This window comes from Sminthopsis crassicaudata, chromosome 6, assembly GCF_048593235.1.
Source record: "Sminthopsis crassicaudata isolate SCR6 chromosome 6, ASM4859323v1, whole genome shotgun sequence".
In the NCBI taxonomy this organism is placed as follows: Eukaryota; Metazoa; Chordata; class Mammalia; order Dasyuromorphia; family Dasyuridae; genus Sminthopsis; species Sminthopsis crassicaudata.
The window spans coordinates 9,028,256-9,046,090 of NC_133622.1; the positions used below are offsets into that span (position 1 = coordinate 9,028,256).

The window sequence follows — 17,835 nt, forward strand, 5'->3', positions numbered from 1 at the left end:
AGTAGATGCTAGAATTTTCCCCATTTCACTGGTCTGAAAACTTGAGATTTGCAGTGGTCCAGAGTCACCCAACTAGTAAATGTGTGAAGAAGAATTAGAATTCAGATCTTTCTGACTCTTAGTTCAGTCATCTATCCTCTATGCTGTCTAGATTAGATAAAGAAAAGCTATAGGTTTTTCATGGTAAATGGAAACCATTATAATGATCAAAGGTCACTAAGATTCTAGGAACCCAGAAAGATTCAGAAATATTGTCAATAATAGAGCAAACATAAATGTATTACCAGAAATCTACATCTTAGCCCTATATACATTATATCACTGCTAATGCAATTACATGTCAAGGATTAATTCAACAGGGACTTACTAAGTAAATATTTAGAGAAAAGTTGAATTCTTACTTTCAAGAAACTTTAGTCTAGGTGGGGGAAAATTCTGGGAAGATGGTGGAGTAAGTAGATGGGTATATTTTTAAGTTCCCCCACAAACAGGACAAATTTGTGCCTCAGTGTGAACACAGACTGAGGAAAAAACAAGAAAAGTTGGGACAGAACCGGGGTCCTCCTGGGAAAACCCAAGAATATCTGAAGAAAGATCCCAGACTAATCACAGGATTAGCTCCTGTGAAGTACAAACACCTTCAGGCTGGCTCTGCTGAAACACTAAGTGGGGAGCCCTGGGGTGAGCTGGGTTTGGCTGGAGCCTCAGCAGGAGCCACAGAGACTTTCATCTCCTGGACTATGTAGAGTTGGGGGTCTGTATCCATGCAGACTGAGGGAACCTCTGCTGATCAGGAACACTAGGCCCAGCTGTCCTGCAGAGATGCAGTCCTGGGAGGACAGGAACAAGCTCCCAGTGAGTGGGGAGGGGATGCTGCTGGCCATAGACATTTGCAAGAGTGGGGAGCTCTTGGTTTGGGGTTCCAGATCAGAAGGGAGAGCTGAAGTGAAGCCAGGGGCAGTATCCCCCACTCCACAATTACATATGTTTACACTAATACTTCTCACTTTTTAAAATTGGATAGACAAATAAGAAACAATTAACCATAGAAATTTACTATGGGAATAGGGAAGACCAGGGTTCATCTTCAAAGAAGGACACTGAAGTTTAAAAAAGCTTCTTCTATCCTCAAAGAGTAACATTAAGTGGCTCTCTGCCCAGAGAGAATTTATAGAACTTAAAAAAGAATTTAAAAATCAAATGAGAGACACAGAAAAAATAAAAAATGAAAACCATCCAAGAAAAACAAGATTTTATGAAAAAAGTTAATCAATTAGAAAAGGAGATACAGAATCTCAAAAATGAAAATAACTCCTTGAAATTTAGAAATGGGAAAATAGAGATTAGTGAAGCTATGAGAGACCAAAAAATAACAAAACAGAATATAAAAAATGAAAAAATAGAACAGAATGTGAAACATCTTCAAAGAAAAATGTCACATTTGGAGAACAAATCAAATAGAGAAAAAATAAGAATAATTGGACTACTTGAAAGTTGCAAACAATAAAAGAACCTTAACATAATAATGGAAGAAATAATCTAAGAAAACTATCCTGAGATGAATGGATGTCCATCAATTGGAGAATGGTTGGGTAAATTATGGTATATGAAGGTTATGGAATATTATTGCTCTGTAAGAAATGACCAGCAGGATGAATTCAGAAAGTTTTGGAGAGACTGATGCTGAGTGAAATGAGCAGAACCAGAAGATCGCTGTACACTTCAACAACAATACTGTATGAGGATGTATTCTGATGGAAGTGGAAATCTTCAACATAAAGAAGATCCAACTCACTTCCAGTTGATCAATGATGGACAGAAACAACTACACCCAGAGAAGGAACACTGGGAACTGAATGTAAACTGTTTGCACTACTGTCGATCTACCCAGGGTACTTATACCTTCGGAATCTAATACTTAACATGCAACAAGAAAATTGGATTTACACACATATATTGTATCTAGGTTATACTGTAACACATGTAAAATGTATGGGATTGCCTGTCATCTAGGGGAGGGAATAAAGGGAGGGAGAAGAAAATTTGGAAAAATGAATACAAGGGATAATGTTATAAAAAAAAATTACTCATGCATATGTACTGTCAAAAAAATTGTAATTATAAAATTTAAAAAAGAAAAAGAAAAAAAATAAGAAAAAAGAAAGAAAAAAGAAAAAGAAAACTATCCTGGAGTGATACAACATGAAGGGAAAGTAGAAACAGAAAAAATTCCACCAATCACAGCCTCAAAGAGATCCTTTGTGAAAAACACATAGGAATATTATTGCCAAATTTCAAAATCCCCAGGTTAAAAAGAAAATTCTGCAAGAAACAAGGAAAAAACAATTCAAATATGCTAGAGGTACAATTAGAATTGTACAGAACTTCTCAGCAGTCACATTAAAAGACCTCAGATTCTAGAATCATATATATCAGCAATCAAAAGAGTTGGGCCTGCAATCAAACATATAATATCCAACAAAATTATCCATAATATTGAATGAAAAGAAATGAACATTCCATAAAATTGCAGATTTTTTCTTTCAACCAAATCCAAACTCAATAGAAAATTTAACATATAAGAAGCAATATAAAAAATCAGTTTCAAAGAACTTGAATATGGACAAACCATTTGCTTTTTGCATGGAAATATATAACCATATGTTTAAGATTGACATTAGCAACTGAGTAGCTCAAAAGAAAGTTTGTGGCAGAGTTGAGTAGATTCTAAAAAGCAAACTTCCTAGAAAAAGGTAAAAATAGTAATTATGTCATGTTATATTACGTTATGAGGACAGAGAAAGAATAGAGAGAAACAGGCATTAAAGGAAGAAGGAGAGCTCTAATCATATAGAAAGTGTGTTAATTAGGCAACACTATATACATACCATAAAGGGAATAGCACCCTCCAAAAATCTCTAAAGAAATAAAGGGGGAGGGATAAGCGGAAGCAGAAGCAAAAGATGAATAAAGGAAATAAGGGAGGGATTTATGAACAGGGGAGGTTAAGTAATAGCAAGACAAGCAGAATTATAGCAAAAGAGTTAGCAGGGATAAGAAAGAACATAAGTCAAACCTAAAAATTCAATTAAGAGAGAAATCTACGTTATATATCAGCCATATTGATGTTTTGGATGCACATTTGCATGTGGATGGATGCCTGTGTATATATATGTCTGAATATATGTAGATTTGTATGCATATTGCTCTAGATATGTGTGTATGTATGAGTGGGTCTGTGGGTGGGTGTGAATGTGTATGTATATGAATATGTATGTGTGTGTGAGTGGGTGGGTGGGAAGTGTGTACATGTGTGTATGTATATATCTATTTAACATATAACTAAAGCCTGCTTAGGGGAGGTGAGAGGGGAAGAAAGGAGAAAAAAAGGAATAAAGTTTAAAAGTATGCAGCAGAGAACAAAAGAATAATCTACAAGGAAGCAAAGAAAAGATAGATACCCGTGAATATAATTTCTTCTACTATTACATATCCTTGGCAATTTATAGTTATATATTTTGAATCCTCCCTGATATTTTGCTGGACCCTTGACAATGTTATATTTTTTCTGTTTTGTTTTCCTTTTTTCTATTTCAAAATAAAGGAAAAACAGAAACAAAATTAAAAAGAAAATATTTTTTAAAAAAGAAAGAAACTTCAATCTAGTAGAAAAATAATAAACCAAATAAAATAGCTACAATGAGCACAGAAAGGACAAAATAAATCCCCCCTCTGCTTCTTGATTTAAAAAAAGCTGCCCAAAACAATGGTGATTTTCCTGTGGCAGAAGGTCCCTGAGGAGTTGACAGAGTGTTGTCATGGCTATTTCTCTGTCTATAAAAATTACTACTTTTTTGAGACATGGGTTAAAAACTCAAGGCATTTGAATCATAACCCACCCCTGATCAGAGTAGCCACAGTAAAAACATGGTATGTGGGAAAGGTCCTCTAGCCCAAGCTACACACTAGCAGGAATCCCTGCTACATCACTTAACACAAATATTCGTTTACCCTTTGCCAGAGGAGCACCGATAGTGGGAAGCTCCCTGTGTCCTGGGACAACCAGGTCCACCTTGGTAGAATTCTGATCCGCTAGGCAGTTTTCACTCCAAAATCTGCCTCTCTGCAAACATCAAAAAGCATTTATTAGGAGATGGATCCAAGATGGAGAAGTAGAGGACGCACTACAATCAGACTCCTCTAAACAACTTTAAATAATGATCCAGATCAAATTCTGGAGCAGCAGAGCCAACAGAAGGTCAGGGTGAGACATTATTCCATTCCTAGACAATCTGGAGATAGGAAGGAAAGGTCTGTCATATTCAGTATGAGCATACACTGCAGTAACCCCAGATGGGAGCTTTGAAGGTAGAAGCTGCAGCCTTGAGAGCTCTGCAGAGATTTTAAGGGATCCATTAGCTATTAGAAAGAGCCTAGATAGGACTCCCAGACATGCACCAGACAAGAAAACAGTATTTTTGCAGTCACAAGGAAGCAGTGTTTCACATCTCTCCCTAAATCACACTGCTTTGGAAGCACCAAAAACTTCCAAACCCCCAAAACTAGTTCTGAAAACAGCTCAGGAAAAAACCCAAAAGTTCCCCCTTTTCTTTCTATGCTGTGGAAGAAGCCCAACTATAACAAAAAGTTTAATGGCTCAATAGGTTGAGCAAAATCTAACCATAAAAAACTGCTATAGTGATAGAAGAGATCAAGTCACGAACTCAGAAGACAATGATGTCTAAATAGCTACAAGGGAAAAAAAAGTTGATTAGACACAAGTCCAATAAGAATTTCTGGAAGTAGCTTTACAAATTAAAATTCAAATAAGGGTGGAAGAGGGAAATTTGGGGAACAAATGAGAAGCCAGCAAAAAAAAAAAAAAAAACACAATTAATAGCTTGACAAAAAAAAAAAAAAAAAAAAAAAAAGGTATAAAAATACCAGGAAAAAAACAACAACACACACACACACACTAAAAACTGGGATTGGCCACAAGGAGGGGAAAGGTATAAAAATACACTGAAAAGAAAACAACTTTTTGAAAAAGCAAAATTGGCAAAATTAAAAAGTACAAAAGTTCTTTGAAGAAAATAATCCTTTAAGAATTACAAGGGAGAAGTGGAAACTAATGATTCCATTACACATCAAGAAACAATCAAAATTAAAAGAATGAAGAAATGGAAGAAATTGGAAAAACCGACTCAGATGGATAACAGATCCTGAAGAAATGATGTAAGATTGTTGGACTGGGGGCAATTAGATGGTTCAGTGGATAGAGTAGATGGATAGGATTGGAGTCAAAAGGACCTGAATTCAAATATGGCTTGAGACACTTAATGGTTACTAGCTGTGTGACCTTGGGCAAGTCATTTAACCCAACTGCCTCTTAAAAAAATAACACCAAACCAAGAATTAGTGACTACCTAAAAACAATGATCAAAAAAAGAGACTAGCCATAATATCATCATATTCCAAGAAAGTATAAGGGGAAACTACCCAATATCCTAAATATAGAGGGTATAATAGAAATTTTACAAACCCATCACTCAATCCCTGAGATTCCAAAATGAAAATTCTGAGATACGTTATAGCTAAATTCCAGAGCTGCCAGGAAAAAGAGAAAATACTTCAAGCAGCCAAATACCAAATATCATAAAGTCAGTATCACCCCAAATTTAGCAGCTACCACACTGACAGAGCAGAGGGCTTAAAAGATATTCCAGAAGGCAAATAAAATATAATTACAACCAAGAATAACCTATCCAGCAAAATGGAATATAATCCTTCAGGATATAAAGTGATCATGTAATGAAATAGAGAACTTTCAAGTTTTCCTGATTAAAAGACAAGAAATTAGTAGACTCAAGAAAAACATAAAAAGGTAAATGTGGAAGAAAAATTGTAAACAACTCAGCAGGGTTGAATTGTTTGCATAGGAAGAAGATACACGTATCTCCTAAAAACTTTGCTATTATTAAAGCAGGAGTAACAGAGCACAGATACAATTCAATTATGTTGGAATTTTCACCCACATGCACACAAAACAAAAAACTTTATGAGCAAAAAAGAGGGATGCACTGGGAGAACTATTTCAAATAAAAGAGGTATCCAAAGATGACCTTTTACAGTGAAGGATGAATTGGGAAGGGACAGACAATGCTTAAATCTTCTCATGTTTATCTGAACTGGTTTGAAGAGGAAAAGATATATTCAGTTGATATAGAAATCTAGGGTAGCTAAGTGGTACAGAGGGTAGAGTCCCTGGTCTGAAGTCAGACCATCTTTATGAATACAAATCTAACCTTAAACAATTATTTTCTCTGTAACTCTGGGCAAGTCACTTAACCATGAACCTTAACCTCAGTTTACTCATCTGTAAAATGAACAGGAAAAGGAAATGGCCAACCATTCCAGTCTCTTTGCCAAGAAAATCCTGTATGTGGTCACAAAGAACCAAACATAAATGAAATAACTGCACAACAGATAGAAATCTAACTCATCCAACAAAGAAGTAGGAGGAAAAGGGAATAATAGAAAGGAGAGAGAGATGAAAAAGAGAGGGCAGATTAAAAGAGGGAATGGTCAGATGCAAAACAGATTTGAGGAGAAGCAAAGTAGAAAGAGAGAAAGGACAAATACAAGAAAATAGGATGGAAAGTAATGAACAATTAATAATCATTGCAGTGAATGTAAATGGGAGGAATTCACTCATTAAACAGAAGCAGATATCAGAATGGATTCTAACAATATGCTGTTTACAACAAGCACATTTGAAACAGGGAGACATAAACAGTATTTAAATAAGGGTCTGAAGCAGGATTTATTATGTTTCAGCTGAATCTCAGAAAAAGGAAAAGCAAATATAGACCCAATTAAAGAGATAAACAGAAACTACAGCTTACTAAAAAGCACCACAGACATTAAAGTAATACTAAAATATGCCCCAAAGAGCATTGCATCCAAGTTCGGAAAAGTTAAATGATTTACAGTAGGAAATAGACTGTAGTGTAAAACTACACTAATGAGAGGATCCTAACTTTGTCTTCTCAAAGCAAGACAAATCTAATAATTAAATAAACTAAAAACAAGTTAAAGAAATGAACAGAATCTGGGAAGTGTTATATATGATAAATTTCTGGAGAAAACTGAATAGGATTAGAACAAAATATATCTTTCTCTCAACTACATTGAGTTATTAATGAAATATACAAATGTACACATAGCACTTTCATAAAAATTGATTTTAAGACATAAAGCTTCATAAACAAATGGAGAAAAATAAATGCATCTTTTTCAAACAATAATTCCATAAGAATTAAATTCAATGAAGGCCATGGAAATATAAATTAAAAATTAATTGGAAACTAAATAATCTCATAGTAAGAATGAATGGATCAAGAACAAATCATAGATGCAATCAATAGTTTCATTTAAGAGAACAAAAACAATGAGACAACATAGCAAAATTTGTAAAATGCATTTAAATCAACATCTAGGGGAAATTTTTATGTTTCTAAATGTATACACCAATAGAAGATAAAGAAAGGAAATCAATGATATCAATGATTGGGCATTTGATTAAAAGAAAAACTAGAAAAAAGAACAAATTTTAAATCCCCAATTAAATACCAAAATACATATCCTAAACATCAAAGGAGAGACTAAAGAAATTGAAAATTTTTAAAAGTTCAACTGATAAAACTAAAAGAAGATTTTATTGGAAAAAATATATAAAATATTGGTTAATTTGGTTTTTAAAAATAAATAATAAAATCAAATTACTAGTATCAAAAAATGAAAAAACTGAATGCACTGCCTGCCAATAAAAATAAAGTGAAAACATTTATTAAGAATTATTTTGCTCCATTTTATGCCAGTAAAATTGATAATCTAAGTAAAATGGATGAATATTTACAAAAAAATATAAAATACTCAGATTAACAGAAAAGGAAGTAGAATTCATAAATATTCTCATTTAGAAAAAAAGAAAAATTAAACAAGTCAGAAATGAGGTCCTTAAGAAAAAATTCCCAGTCTACATAGATTTACAAGTGAGTTCTACCAAACATTTAAGTAATAATCAATTCCAATATTATATAAACTATTTGGGGGAAAAATAAGAAAAGGACTCCTACCACATTCCTTATATGATATAAATATGAGTTTGGTGCCTAAACCAAGAGAGCAAAAACAAAAGTAACTATAGATCAAAGTCTTTAATGAATATAAATGCAAAAATGTTAAATGAAATTCTAGCAAGAAGATAATAGAAATATGTGGGATTTATGTCAGGAATTCATGGCTGATTTCAAAATTAGAAAAACTATAAACATCACTGACCACATTAATAAGAAAAACAACAAAAATCATATGATCATATCAATAGATGCAGAAAATAGATGCAGACAAAATACAACACCCATTCACATTTGAAACACCAAAAAGCCTAGGAACTAATAGAATTGTCCTTAAGATAATAAGTAATATCTATCTAAAATCAAGAGCAAATTTTATCTGAATGGGGAAAAACTAGATGCTTTCTCAATAAGAACAGGGGTTTACTAAGGATGTCATCATTATTTATTGAATATTGTATTAGAAATGCTATCCATAAATATTATTTTTCTATAGGAAATGACCAGCAGGATGAATACAGAGAGGCCTGGAAAGATTTACATGAGCTGAGGCTAAGTGAAATGAGCAGAACCAGGAGATCATTATACATTTCAACAGCAATACGATATGAGGATCAATTCCTATGGAAGTGGCTATCTTCAACAATGAGAGGATCCAAATCAGTTTCAGTTGATCAGTAATGAACAGAACCAGCTAAACCCAATGAAAGAACACTGGGAAATGAGTGTGGACCACAACATAGCATTCTTTCTGTTATTGTTTGCTTGCATTATTGTTTTTTTCTTCTCAGGTTATTTTTACCTTCTTTCTAAATCCAATCTTTCTTGTGCAGCAAGGTAACTGCATAAATATGTACACATATATTGTATTTTATATTTTATTTAGCATATACTTTAACCTTTAACATGTATGGGATTGCCTACCATCTAGAAGGAGTGGAAAAATTGGAACAAAAGTTTTTTTACAAGGGTTAATGTTGAAAAATTACCCATGTATATGTTTTGTCAATAAAAAGATATAATAAAAAGGTAAATAAATAAAAAGAAATGCTACCCATAGCAATATGACAAGAAAAAGAAAATGATGAAATAAAAACAGGCAAAGTGGGAGCAAAAGTATCCCTCTTTGCAGATGATATGGTGGTATACTTAGAAAACCCTAAAGATACGAAACAATTAGCAAGTTTGTCATCGTATATGAAATAAACCCTTATAAATCATCACCACTTCTACATATTTCCATACATATTTCCAACAAAACCCAGAAGAAAGAGATAGAGAAATTTCTTTTAAAATTACTGCAGACAATATAAACTATATGGAAGTTCCTCTGCCAAGACAAACCCAGGAACTAATGGAATACAATTTACACAAAGATAAATCTGAATAACTGCATAAATAGTAATTGTTCATGAGTAGACTGAGTCAATATAATAAAAAATTATTTTCCATCTAAGTTATTTAATGCCATACCAACTACCAGAAAATTATTATATAGAACCATAAATTTTAAAAAAATTTATCTGAAAGAACAAAAGGTAAAAAATAACAAGAGAATCCATGAGAAAATATATATCTAAAGGAACATATCCTGGCAATAGCAGATTATAAGCTATATTACAAAGTAATAATCATAAAATCAATCTGGAACAGGCTAAGAAATAAAGTGATTGAGAATGATACACAATACACTGCACTAATAACCACAGAAATGTAATATTTGATAAACCCAAAGTTCCAAGCTTTGAGGGAAAGAAGTTACTGTCTAACAAAATGTATGGGAAAACTGGAAAGCAGTTTGACAGAAACTAGAGATAGACTAATAGCTCACATACACCAAAATAAGGTAAAAGTGAATAAATGACTTACACATTTATACATATCATAAGTAGATTAGGAGGGCATGGAAAATTTTACCCGTTAGATCTATTGATAAAGTAAATGTAACCAAACAAGAGAAACAAGAGAAAGAAAGAAGCATTTGTTAAGTACCCACTATGTGCCAGATACTGTTCTAAGCTCTGGGACTACAAAATTCAAACAAATAAACAAGTCTTACCCTTAAAGAGCTTACATTCTATATGGGGATAATAGATATCTAATCTAATAGATAATCTAATAAAAAAATAAATTACTGAATGAATAAAGATGAATGCACATTAACTGGAGAAGGGCAGTTCTACCTGAGAGGACCAAAAGGATCTGCAGAATATGGATATCTTGAAGGAAGAGTGAGGCTCTTTGGAGGCAAAAGTGAGCAGAATAAATTGCAAGTATGAAAGGCAGTTAGTACCAAGTATCAGAGACAGGAAAAGCCCTGAAAGGAACAGAAAGAAATTCATCTTGGCTGGAATACAGGGCATAAAGAGAGGAACATCACCAATTATCAGACAGTTAACAGGCACTTAAGTCCTTACTATGTGACAGATGCTCTGCTAAATGCTGAGGGCTCAAATACCAGGAAAAAGTGAGGAAGGAGCTTACATAAAAAGAAGCCAAAAGAGGGGGGATGGGAGAATAGACTCCAATCACCTGCCCAGGTAGGAGATAGAAAAGGTCTGGAGGGTAGCCATCCAATCAGAGGCTGATTGCTAAGGGGGAGTCCCTGAGCCAGAGTGAGGCTTCCCAACAAAGATCTGGGGCAGGGAAATCTGGAGAAGTACATGGGACTGGAAATAGAGCTCGGCTCAGGTTGTGAAGAACTGAAAAGCCAAAGAGGAAATTTATACAGGATTCTAGAGGCAACAGGGAACTGCTGATTTGTTGCACAGAGAAATGATGTGGTCAGGTCTGAGCTGAAGGAACGGCAACAGCATGGAAGGTTGCGATGGACACAGACTTGAGGCAGAAACACTCAGTAGGAAATCATTGCAATCGTCTGGGTGAGAGCTGCTGAGGGCCTGAAGTAAGGGAGGGACTTGTGAGTAGAGCCAGGGGGTTAGAAGCGAGTGTTTGTGGGGGTGTATGGAACAGCAAGATTGGGCAATGGGTTTAGAGATGTGGGGCGAGATAGGAGGATGGAGCCAGGGCACAAATGCAGGCGAATAAAAGGATAGAAGGGCCTTGGCAGGAATGGGGAAGTCTGGACAGGGGCCAGGGTGGGTGGGAGGAATACTAAGATCTGTTCTGCCAACTGTAGTGTTCTCCCCAAAATGCACTGTTCTCTTGTTGGGTTTTCTTGGGGTCTCTGGAGGCAGCCTTCCTTTCAGTTCAGTAATCACCACACGAGTAGCTGGGGTTAAAGTCCAAATCCTTAATTGTCTCTTTCCAAGTCTCGCCTCCTTTCCTGGGTCCTGGTTAGCTTTCTTAGAGGCCTGCCTCTCTCCTTGGTTCCGAGATCTTGAGCTCCCGCCTCCTTCTCTGCCTCTGAATCTCTCCGAATCCAAAGGTTGGTGCTTCGGCCTCAGCCACCACAAAGGTGGACGATGGGATGCATGTGTCTCAGCCTCCAAGAGCTTCTAGTGCGCTTGTCCTTCTGGCCCTCAGAGCTCCTCCTTATATGCTCACACTGAGTATACAACAATCATTATATCACTAGGAAACCATTATTTGTTGTAGGATTAAATCAAACATCCTGAGCCATGCTAAATTAGATAACCATTGTCTCATCAATTCCACTGAGTTAGTACAAAGAATCCTTTGTTTCAAGTTCAGAGTTCCGGCCCATAACAGCCAACTTCTACTGAAATGTCTTCATGACATCCTGCTTTGGGATGCCACGTCTGCCAGCTCCAAGTCCAGTGCTCATCCCACTGTGACATTTTACAGGCTACAGCCCGACCATTCCTTCCAGCCAGGATGCTCATGACTCCCGCCATCTAAAACCCATGGCGGGGATTGTCACTGAGGAGGATTTTTGCAGCCGCTCCTGTCTCAAGACAGCGGGGAAAGCATGACTAATGATTGGGAATTCACTGGGAGCCGGTGGGAGAGTGACAAATCCTCCTTCCACCCCGACTCCTCGAGCCCTTGTCATCGGCAGGATGAGCCACTCCCCCTTCAGCAGCTCATAATTGGGTTTCTGCACTCTCACTCTTCTCCAAAGGCTTCATAAATCTGGAAGTGACTGCACCTGAGTGGGTGTATTTGGGTGGTAACTGCACCGATAATGCTGAAATCTCATTCCTTCCGAACCTGAAGGAGATAGAAGATGGATGGTGAAAAGTGCCACTAATCGGAAGAGTTCCTTTGGTTGGGTCCCCAACCATTCTGCCGCCTTTCAAAGCAGCAATTTATGTGGAAGGAACGAACCACATCCCAGCCACCAAACTGTTCTGTGGGGTCACCTCCGTCTCTCTCCAAGATTGTTTGGAAAAAATGGGGAACAGCCTATAGTGATTGCTCAAATCCACGAATTTCAACTGTAGTACTTGACAGATAGAAACAACTAGAACTCAAATCTTCCTCTCCAGCCATTTCTTTCTCCACCCAAAAATGGTTAAAAGAGCGTTAAAGGAAAAATAAACTATACCCCAAAGAGGCAGCAACAAAGCAGGCTGCACCCCGCTCTGCCACTCACTCCCAACCCCTTCACAACTCAGTGAGTCCAGGGCCTGCATCCAGGGCCTGCATCCTACTCACCGAGCAGGATGCTAGATCTTCAAATTGTTTATTAAAATGATACAATTGAATTGTGATGTTGCTCACCGCCATCAATCCAGTGCTGCGCTGCACAGGGGCTGCCTTTGGGCAGCTTTTTTTCCCTTCATAAAATCAGTAACACGACCCCGCCGCTCCGCCTGGTCAGCCATCCAGAAACTCCATGCATCAGTAAATCCTCCCCGGTCAGAGAGCTCCGGTTTGGAGCTGGCGAACGTCTGCAGGAAGGGCGACCAGAAAACTAGAGAAAGAGGGTGGGCAAGGGCTGGGAGGGCCTTCAGTGTGTCTGCAGGACTTTCACAGAGAACCAAGGAGAGATTTTGATGTCTCCCAAAAAAAGCCAAGTTGGGTAAAAAAAATCATTTTTGTCCCCCCTACCCCCAGGAACTAGGTCTCTATAAATCACAGGATCTGAGCTCTGGAGCTGAAAGGAAGCCCCTCTTTACAGATAAAGAAACTGTCCTAGAGAAGTTAAATGTCCTATGCAAGACCCTCAGAGAGCAATGGCAGAGTGAGGATCTGAAAACAAATTGCCTGAATCTTGGGCACCTTATACTATATCCTGCTACAGGGTTGGTGGTACTCCTGCCTTTCAGTGCCAGTGAAGGACTCCATCCACGTGGGAGAAAGGCAGCCGCATTTGCCGGGGGCTATGAATCCTTCTGGCTCCTTGGTTTCAGGAGGAGTGGGATTTGGAGGACAAAAGTCTCTTTCAGTAGACAACTTGACACGACCCATCCATAGCTGGGAACTGATGTGCTTGCTTTTGCTCCCCATTCCCCACTCTGAACAATATCTCTCAGAACACTTGGGATTAACAGTGCTGGCGTTCCCCCTAAAGCTCTATCTTCCCAGGAGACCATGCAAACATAGATCTTGGTAAGTGGGACTTCCTGAGGTGGGGACAGAAAAAGAATGGAGACCTGTGAGAGAATCTCCCTCCGTATCTTAGCCAGCCCCTGGATCTAGGGAATGGAATTCTAGTTACACTAACGGGAAAACCAGCAGGCACAAACCCAAATTCACATTGAAGGATAAATAGAGAGGAATAAAAGAGAGGTGAGAGAGAGATGAAAAGAAAGACAGAGAGAAACAGAGACAGAGCACTTTCAAGTGCTTCTGATGTACAAGGGATTGTGCTAAGCAATTGGGATACAAAGAGGAGTAACCACAATGGTCCCTGTCTTCAAGGAGCTTACATGTGAATGAGGAAAGAACATGTAAAGAAAAAGTAAAAGATACAGTAGAGAGAGAGAACACTGGCCCTGGAGTCAGGGGGACCTGTGTTTAGATCGGGTCTCAGACATTCAATCTTTATTTTGGGCCATTCACTTAGCCCCAACTGACTCACCAAATAAATTGTAAATAAATAAAAAATAAGTGAATGAATAAATAAATAAGAAAAGTTAGAGCAGTCGTTGGAGGGAGTCCCTCATGAGAAGAGGAGCTTTCTTAGACGCTGGTCAAGTCAACAAAAGCAATGGGGAGATGCTACAGGGTAGAACCAAGTTCCTTGTTGTGTTGAGCTATATTACAGATTATAGATCTAAAGCTAAAAAGGAATTGGAGGTCATGTAGAACAAATGCATCATCTTACTTAGAGAGGTTAAATATGAGAATAAAATGCAATACCATATAAAAGTGCTTAGCAAATCTTAAAGCACTCTGCACGTGTTAGCTATTATTAAATAATCGCCCCGCCATTACATCACTCGGCAACGTCAGGTAGGGAATCCAACGATCTCCTTTTCTGAAATGAAGAGCAGTGATGGCCCATGAAAAATAAGAGTTTACAAACTGAGAGCTGAGCGTGTGACGTTTATACTAGGACATTCGAGATATAATTATTAGGTTACACAGGTAACTTTAAATGTGCAGGAAATTGCAGCTTGGATCAGGTATCCCAAATCTCATCATGTGGTACCGCTCTTATTATAATGAAGTTATTTCAACCAAAGCTTCTTAATTGTGAGGCATGACCCCATTTGGAATTGCACAACTAAATGGGGATGTCACAGAATTATGATTCATCAATAAATGTTTGATTTGAATAACTGTTTTATCTCCCTGTACACTGGATATTTCTCAGGCAAAGATGGGTCCCAAATGAAACAGTTTAAAAAGTCCTGATTTAGACAACAATAATATTTCATATTTATGTGGTATTTTGCTATCACAAAATGTTTTATATGCATTTATTTATTTCATAAATTTCCTCTAATCTTGGCAACAATCCTCTGTGGTATTGATTAGTGCAAGTGTTATCATTCTTATTTTACAGAGGATTTTAAACCTCAAAAGTAGTGAGTTCCTCAAGATCACCTAGTGACCAAGCTAGACCTTTGAGTCAGCAATTATTAATACTAGAAGGGCTATTCTCAATAGGTCATTTGCTATCAGGACTTCTTAATGGGAAGTAGGGAGTGGGGAAAGGGACATTTAAAAAAAAATTCTCCTGACTATATTTCAGTATAATTGCTTTCCTTTACAATTCCGTACATTTTGTACAGTGAAAAACATGTTTCTGAGACATGTTCCATGGACCTCAGCAGGATGCCAGAGTCCCAGGGACTAATCTGTTTGCTCCTTGGAAGAAGGTCAGCTTGGTATAGAGCAAATTTGGAGTCAAAAAATCCAAGCTTTTCAGGTTCTAATCCTCAAAGAGTTTTGTGAGCAACTCATTTGACTTTTATGAGCCTTGGTCTCTACACATGTAAGATGGCAAAAATATTATTTCTATTGACTCACAAGATTATCATGAGGGAAGCTCTCATTATTTAATCACATATTTAATATTATTAATTAGTACATGTCATTTAATAGCTGCAGAATGCATACCTCAAGGCAGGAAAGACTGGAAGCCAGAGCCTCCCTCTGGTGCTCTTTCAGCCCAGCCACGCTGCCTCCATGGGAAGTCTTGACTAAGATGTTGATGTGATGGTCCAGATCATATTTCCATGCGAGCATCTCGAGATTGACAAAGTCCTTCCTTCATAATAACTTGTAAACCAATGGGCAAGTCTCCCTCATATGCCTTATTCCCTGGGAGGCTAAATGCAATTAGGAAGAGGGAAGGGAAGAACTTGTCAGAATATAGCAATTCAGACTAAGATAGTACCCATGTAGCTGAGGCCATAGAAAGAAAAAAGCGCCCAACAAGCGCTCACTGGAGGCTCCCAAAGGCGAGGTACTCTCGAAGCCACTCGGAGCCTTTGGGGAAGAAGGCTGTTGTTTCAAAGGAGAGCCCGTAAAGGCTTATGTGGGAGAACCCCAGAGAGAGAGTGTTCTGTAGAACATGAAGGGCAGCGGAGCATTAGCAGTCATACAGAAAACCCAAGGCTCCTGACAGGCTCTGAATGCCACACTGGGCATTGGATCTTGATACGAATGCCCTGAAAACAGGCAAGCCCTGATTCTCATTTGTAAGCCCAATTCTCCTGGCCCAGAACAGACAGGCAGTCCCTGCCCCTTCCCATCCTCAAAGACCCAGCTTCATTTCCTGCCATGGCTGGGGATCTGCCCGATGGCCAGCCCAGGGATGCTGGGCTGACCAAAGACAAGACGAGGAAAAGCATCTCCAGCCTGGTCGTGGCGGAGTGGGGATAGCTCCGAGGCTGCTCCGTGACAATCTGCTCCCAGGCTCGCCTTCCAGGAATTCATTTGTCGTGGAGCTCTTCAGAGTAAAAAGAAACTGGCTCTGAGCTGGCTCTGTGACACTGATGCTCCCCCTCTCTGAGCTTTAGTTCCTTCATCTGTACACAAGGTTATGGCGCCGGGTTAGTAGGAGCAAAGACAGGGTCCCCTTCTGAGTGACCGAGAAATGTGAGTTTTTATTATAAAAAGGATTATTTCATTTCATCCTCACATCCACCCTAGAGAAGCATAGCATCTCTCCTACCTTACAGTAATGGTGATAGGACTCCAATCCAAGTCTCCTGACTGAAACCGCTTCCATGGGCTAAGGGAGGGCAGCGGGAGGACCACTCATCTTCCAACTGGGTCAGTCCCAGCCATGACACTTGCTACAGGAGGCAGCATGGGGTAGTGGAAAGATCAGCATCAGGAACATTTGAACTCAAACCTCTAACTCAGACATTTTCCAGCTAAATGACCCTGGAACGTCACTTTGAACATCTTTTTCTTCACCTATCAAATAAAATAATAAATTAGTGTCAATTGAGCTCCTGCATGGGTTGGTCTTAGGAAAAACCCTACCTGAATTTTAGAGCACTCCCAGGATCAGTTACTAATTTAAATGTGAAGTCTAAAACTAGTGTAGGGAGCCACTTGGGCAGAAGAATTACCACAGAGTAGAGTCCTAGACCCTAAGCTAAGACCTCAGCAAGCATTGCTAGTCCACCCTCCCAGGGACTCGTCCTCGCTTCCATAGGCAACAAAGATGGGGTGGGAATCCAGGTTTTCCAAACCACAGGCAGAGTTATTCCCATCAAATCACTGACTCTGCTGAGCTCTACTGTCCCACAACGAAGGTCTTTGTCACAGCATGGCTCCCAATGAGTTGGCAAGCCATCGAGATCTGGATTGAGTTGCAAGTAAACAGGTATGCTGACTCTGCCAATTTGATGATACAAATCCAAGCTATATCCTAGCAGGCCTAACCTGCCTCCCACGTGTGCCTTTATCACGTCTCTGTCATCCTGGGCTGGATGGCTGGGCTCACCGCCCTACGGAGTTATTTTTAATCCACCTGAATTGTATTCAAGTATAGTTCAGATGTGATTATTGCAAACAATTGCAGGAAGAGATTCTTTCCCAATCACACAACATTCATCGGTGAAGATCTAGGAGACAAATGAAAAAAGGGCTAAGACAAAATAATACTCTGTGTGTGTGAGAGAGAGACAGACAGAAATAGAGACAGAGACAGAGAGAGAGAGACAGAGAGAGAGAGAGAGAGACAGAGAGACAGAGAGAGAGAGAGAGAGAGAGAGAGAGAGAGAGAGAGAGAGAGAGAGAGAGAGAGAGAGGGGAGAGGAAGAGAGAGAGACAGAGACAGAGAGACAGAGACAGAGACAGAGACAGAGAGAGAGACAGAGAGAGAGAGAGAGGAGAGGAAGAGAGAGAGAGAGAGACAGAG

General features: G+C 38.4%; 1 long non-coding RNA gene across 1 annotated transcript in view; it reads right to left on the reverse strand.

Annotated features, from left to right (window-relative positions):
* Positions 1 to 16,877, reverse strand: part of LOC141545466 (uncharacterized) — a 32,883-nt gene extending 16,006 nt beyond the window's left edge. The window contains exons 1-2 of the long non-coding RNA XR_012483022.1: positions 16,636 to 16,877; positions 15,576 to 15,787 (exon numbers count right to left, since the gene is read on the reverse strand). This is a non-coding gene — a long non-coding RNA (uncharacterized LOC141545466). The remainder of the gene's footprint in view (positions 1 to 15,575; positions 15,788 to 16,635) is intronic.
* Positions 16,878 to 17,835: the final 958 nt, after the last annotated feature.